Source organism: Sesamum indicum, linkage group LG3 (assembly GCF_000512975.1).
Source record: "Sesamum indicum cultivar Zhongzhi No. 13 linkage group LG3, S_indicum_v1.0, whole genome shotgun sequence".
NCBI classification, from domain to species: Eukaryota; Viridiplantae; Streptophyta; class Magnoliopsida; order Lamiales; family Pedaliaceae; genus Sesamum; species Sesamum indicum.
The window spans coordinates 17,077,655-17,084,186 of NC_026147.1; positions in this window are offsets into that span (position 1 = coordinate 17,077,655).

The following is a 6,532-nucleotide window of genomic DNA, read 5'->3' on the forward strand; positions in this document are numbered from 1 at the left end:
GCACCACTTGGTCATATCTAAGCCTTTGAGAAGATACAAATCCTAACAACTATGCGCGCTATATTTATTGGCTTTTTTTCATTATAATAGTATCTATTATATCATCTAAATACTATCTATACAGTCCATTTCTAGCACCCAATTACAGTTTGGGCCGTTGCTATAAGAATTGGGCCGTCCGGGCCGATACACCTATCAGACTCTCCACATGAAAGTCCGAATCTTCGGCGGCACACGACGTCGCCATATTTCTTTCCATTCACTTCTCTGTCGCACTTCATCGTCTGCACTTTGTGTACACGAGCTTGACACTCCTTGCATCCTAACCCGTTCCAACTCCACACGATACGCACTCTTTACTGAGAATTGGCCTGTTTTTCCATAGTGCCAAATGATTGTATCTGCCCCATGAACCTGCTGTAGTGGAATGTCCCTTATCAGCGTCTCCTCGTCCTCATTGAATATTCGCATAATCAGTTGTTCCTTCCAGCAGGTTGTATCCAGATCAATTAACTAACTGACCTTAGCATCAGGATCAAGGATCCTTGGTGGCATTATAGGTCTGAACTCCACCAGGCGTGGGAGCGAACGATCTCTCCAAATGCACACGCTATGCCCTCCACCAATCTTCCACCGACACCCTCTTAACAATAGGTCCCTGTAGAGTTACAGCAATGATCACTGCAACAATGGAGCTGAAGTTGCAGACATAGGCCACGAAGAAACAGAACAGAACACAATGCTTCAGTCATAGTCGCACTTCTCTTTTTACGCTTCTGTCTTTTATCGCATTTCTTACTTATGCAGCTGCTGACGTGTACAATGGTAGTTAGATTAGCTTAGCTGGCAGTTGGGGTAGTTTAGTTAGTTTTGAATATTTTCCCTCCTTCAGTTTTCATATTCTGTATCTATTTAAACAGAAGCAACGCATTCCGTTTGGATTTGATTTTTCCGTTCTCTATGAGAAGAAATTATTTCTCTAAATTTGTGAGTTAGGTATTTCTCTGTTGCATCTCTGCTTAATCTCATGGATTTCCAAGCGAGCTTCATCAGTCCCGAGCGGCAAGAATACTACGCCAACTTAAGGAAGGTCGATGCCCCAAAGTAGCTTCCATGAACGTTTTTTGTGGATAGTACTTCGCTTTGAACAATTGGCTAACTAGACTGTCGGTTCTTATCAGTCTCCATCCGCGCCATGTTAAACACACGTAGTTCACGAAATCCGAGGCCCCCTTCCCCCGGCGGGTTAGACAGCGTCGACTACATCGCCCAATGTGTCTTTCGTTCCCCTACTATTCCACCAAAAATCTGCTGTCATCCCCTCAACTTCCCGCAGTAAGTAATCTGGTAACCTAAAAATAGACATAACATATGTAGGGATTGATTGAATAACAGATTTAATCAAAACTCCTTTTCCAGCTTGTGAAAGTAACTTTGAGTTCCATCCTTGGGTCCAATTCCAGACTCTTATCTTTGATTCCTCGAAAGAGTTCACCCCAAGACTTACCTACTGTAGCTAGTAAACCAAGATATTTTTCATGCTTATGAACCACCTAAATCCCCAGAATAGAAGCTAGATAAGTACGTTGTGCCTCGGTTACATTACGGCTTATTACAATGTTAGACTTGTCCAAATTAATCTCCTGCCCGGACGCCACCCCATAAGCTTGCAAAATCCTCTTGATTGCTGCCATTTCTTCCTCCCGAGCATGCCCAAAAATAATGGTATCATCTACAAAAAAATAAGTGAGATATGCATGGGGAGGTGCGAGAAATTGCCACCCCCGTAATCTCGCCTCTTTGCTCAGCTATATGAATCATACAACTAAATACTTCTGCAACAAGTAAAAATAGATACGGAGATAGTGGATCACCTTAGCAAATGCCCCGATGAGGTTTAAAGTAACCAAATGAGCGAGCCATTAAGCATAATAGAATATGATACAGAAGTGACTAATGACATAACAACCCTCACAAAACGCTCCTGTATTCCTATTTTATCTGGCACTCATCTCAAGAAACTCCATTCTACTCTACTATACGCTTTACTCATGTCAAGCTTTAGGGCAACGAGACATTTTTGCAGATCGGCTAGGTGAAATAATCCTATCTAAGATCACTTTGAGCCTATGAGCGACGCACTTTGACGCAATCCTAATTATAAAGTTGCGGAGACTAATTGGCCGAAAGTGGGTAGCTGTTTCTGGATCATACCGTTTGGGTAACAACACAATATGGGTAAAGTTCATTTTATGAAGCAGAGATCCACTGTTAAGTATATGAAGCACACTGCGAGTAACATCAGCTCCAATAATATGCCAGAACCGTTGAAAAAACAACGGAGGCATACCATCCGGGTCAGGGGATTTCAGGGGAAACATTTGATAAATAGCATTTTGAACCTCAATAGCAGTGAAAGGCTGAACAAGCTAATCGTTCATCTCTGTCGTGGCCTTCGTCGGTACAGTGTTCATCACCTCGTCAAGCACCACATCCTTGGATTACTACTAGTGAAGATGTCACGAAAATAGTCGATGAATATTGTTTGAATTGCCTCTGTCTCAGTCTGCCACTGTCCCCGCTCATCCTGGATCCGTTTGATGGCATTCTATTTTTTTCGTTGTGGCTGTAGCATGAAAATACTTCGTTTTCGATCACGTTCTGTCATCCAATGGGCCTCGCATCTATGTTGCCACAACAACTCGTCCTTCACACGGTACTCCTCTAATTTTTTCTTTGACCTTTGAATGTCACCATGTGTGCCTTCATCAATCAATCCCTGTTGCTTCGCCGACAACTCTTGTTTCAGTTTCTTTATTCCTCTGCCTACATGACCAAATTCTTCTTTATCCCACTTCAACAGCCCCGCCCTACAGCTTTTAATTATTTCCCACACCGCCTGGTTCGGATCAGTTAACAATACAGCTTCACAAGCGTCCCGGATGAACTTGTCACAATCTGTCAGGATGAGCAACATCGCTTCAAATCTGAACCTTTTCTTACGCTGATCTCTCTCGCCCATTGCACTGGTTTCATGTCTAACAATGGACAATGATCAGAACGGAGAAGAGGAAGGTGGATCACCTTTGCCCTTGGAAACATCGGGCACCACCTCGGATTCCTACAGGCTCGGTCGAGCCTTACTCTAACTGTATGTGGTTGTTGACGTCGATTCCATACCCAATATCTGTGAGATTACAACGTCGAAGCGCATCCTGAAATGCTTCTACCTGCTACTGCGGTCGATTTGCCCCGATTTTCTCATGCTCGAAAAGGATTTCATTCTAGTCTCCTGCACACAGCCATGGTATATCGTCTGTTCCGTTGATGATTGATAATAAAATTTTAAAAGGCAAATGGAAAAATCTGCACTGACTATGATATAAAATTAAATATTGAATGAAAAATAAAAAAGTAAATTTCTAAACATTTATATATTTTATTAATTTGTGTAATATTCAATATTTAGTCTACTTAGATAAATGAGAAACAACATTTTACATAAAAACAAATACATAAATTATAAAATCATAAAACTCCAAAGAAGAACATTTCATAGTCAATTCGCCATAAAAAAAAAAGTAAGAATTAATATCTAAAAGATGAAAAAAGGAAGATTAACAGGAAAAAAGAAAAAGAAAAGAAACTCACACACATAGCAAATATCACATAAGAGACATAGAATTGAACATCAAAAAGAAAAGAATGAAAAACATATTACCCTGTTATGTTGCTCTTTACATTACTGAAAACTATATTATCATGCAATAGAAAAAAAAATTGTAAAAAGACAAAAGTAAAGAAAGGGTTAAAGAAATTATAATGAAAAACTAAAACAATTTTGAAGTGACTCAATTTAAAGAAAAAAATAAAAGCTATAACTGTAGTATTTAAAACAATTGATTTGAACTACAGTCAAAAGCTTGTTCTTTAAAAAGAAAGAAAATATTAACAAAAATTGAAATGAAAAACGAAACATTTTCCAAGTATTAAAATATTTTTGTATTGTAATATACATTCTTTCAACGACACCATTTTATTGAGGGGCATAGGGATTTATTTTGTGCCTCTTATTACCCAATTCATCACATAGATTAGAAAAATTTTGATTACAAAATTCTAATCCATTATCAGTTCATAAGGATTTTAACTTCGTTCTTGACTGATTTTCTACTAAAGTTTTGCATTTCCTGAATTTTTTGAAAACCTTAGATTTTTATTTCGTTAACACAAAGACCTTCTACAGTAATTATCAATTATAGTTAGAAAATATCTATTTCCACCATGGATGGGAATAATAGCAGGCTCCCAAATATCAACATGCACATGATCAACAACACATGATGATGATGAAGGGTTAGGATAAGGTGATGCAGGAAAATGAACTTTATGTTATTTTCCTAGTATGCATTCATCATAGAAGTCAATTTTGTAAAGTTTTTCAGTCAAGATACCTTCTTTCTATAGTAATTCCAGGTCCTTCATACTAATGTGTCCTAATCTTTTATGTCATAAATTGGTCTTATCACCTTTTGAAATAGTTGCAACAAGAATGTCATAATTTACAGAACACATATATAGGTTTCTTTTTCGTTCAACCTTAAACACAGTAAGAGATCCTTTCATTATTTTCATTATTCCCTTTCCCCATCTACCTTTTATCCCTTCTTCTTCAAGTGCAGCACATGAGATTAAATTGTAATATAAATCAGGAACATGTCTAACATTCTTCAAGGTTAACTTATAACCATCTTTAAAGGTTAAGCATATCTCACTAACACTTTTTATTTCACAAAGTTTCTCATTTGTCATGGACACAAAGCCTAAATTTTCAGATCTATAATTTGTGAATTTTCTTTAAAACGACTCATGTGAAAGGTACAACTAAAGTCAATTAATCACTCACACATATTCAAAGGCTGCACAGAATTTACATCACAAATCACATATACTTCTTTAGAATAATCCACAATTATTACATTAGCATCTTCTTTGTTGTTGTTGTTGTTGTTATTATTATTATTATTATTATTATTATTATTATTATTATTATTATTTTTATTATTATCTCTTTTTAGTTTCTTATAGTCTTTGATATAGTGTCATTTACCTCCACAATTGGAACACCTTCTTTCTCTAGGCTTTTCATCCCTAGTTCTAGATCTTGATTTACTTGACTTCTACTTCTTCCTTTGCTATGTCTTCTAAATTTATAATAAGAATTTATGTATTTTGTTCTTTTTCTAACATAATTAACTTCATTCTGATTATGATTAGGTTTGTTAGTTTTTATATCCATTTCTTTACTCTTAAGACCATTAAATACAGTATCAAGATTTACATCATCTCTTCCGTATTTTATTGTAGCTTTAACATCACTATAAACTTCAAGTATGACATTTAACAAAACTATAGGAGAATAATTATTTATATTCTTATCACCGTTTAATTTTATATCTTGAGTTAATTTTGTAAAATCATCTAAGTTTTATTCAATATTTTTAGATAAATCAAGTTTATATCTAAAAAAATTCTCAAGTAAAAGCAACTTATTGGGTAAAGAGGTTTCAGTATAAACTTTTTCAAGTTTATTCCAAAGATCTTTTGTAGAATTCTTTTTCCTACTTTTCTTAAAATTGTAGCTAATAAATTTAAAATTATAAAGAGTGTGCATATTCATCATTGTCAAGTTTCCTTTCTTCAGAAATGGTATGCGCACATTTTTCATCAATTGCTTTGAATACTTTTTTTGAATTAAAATGTCTTTCATCTTTTGTTGCCAAATTAAAAAAATTAGTTTTTTATTACAAGGTTGCAGATTATAACCAACCATATTAATAGAAGTATCTAAAATATTAATCACAGAGTACATAATAATTATCAGATTTTGAGCAAAAAACTAATAGAGTATACAAATAACAGTTTAAGGGAATCTTGGCTAAAACCTCAATCCAGATACCAGTCAGCCTCAAGGGCTCGACTAGGTGAGGGATTTAGCAAGGAATTTGGTCTAGGTTAGTAAATAATTAAACATAAATATAGCAACCCAACCAAGCATTAAAAGATAAGCTCTTTAATAGTTTCCGCACACAGCAACAAAAAAAAAAAAAAATCACAGAAAGAAGAGAAACCATCTTACCAGTTGTCAACGGCTATGATACCACTGTCGGGTGGAATCAGCAGTAGTGAGTCCAATGGAACCAAATGGCCTAATCAACTATTACAACAGAAATATGGGTTATAAAACCCTTAAAATTACAAACTAATATTACAAGGGAATATCAACAATTTTATTTATACAAATAAAAGGAGAACAAAGCAATTAAAGGACTCAAAGGTCAGATCCAGTGACGGGAAGCCCACAGCCATAGAGGCTAGCAACCACACACACTAGATGCAAAAAACTCACAGAGATCACACCACTAAGAACACTCGTCCACACAAGACTTCACAAAACCCAAATCACTTCATGGTTTATAGTTCACAAAGAACACAGAGATTTTGGAGAAAGGGAGAAGAAGATTGTTCTGTC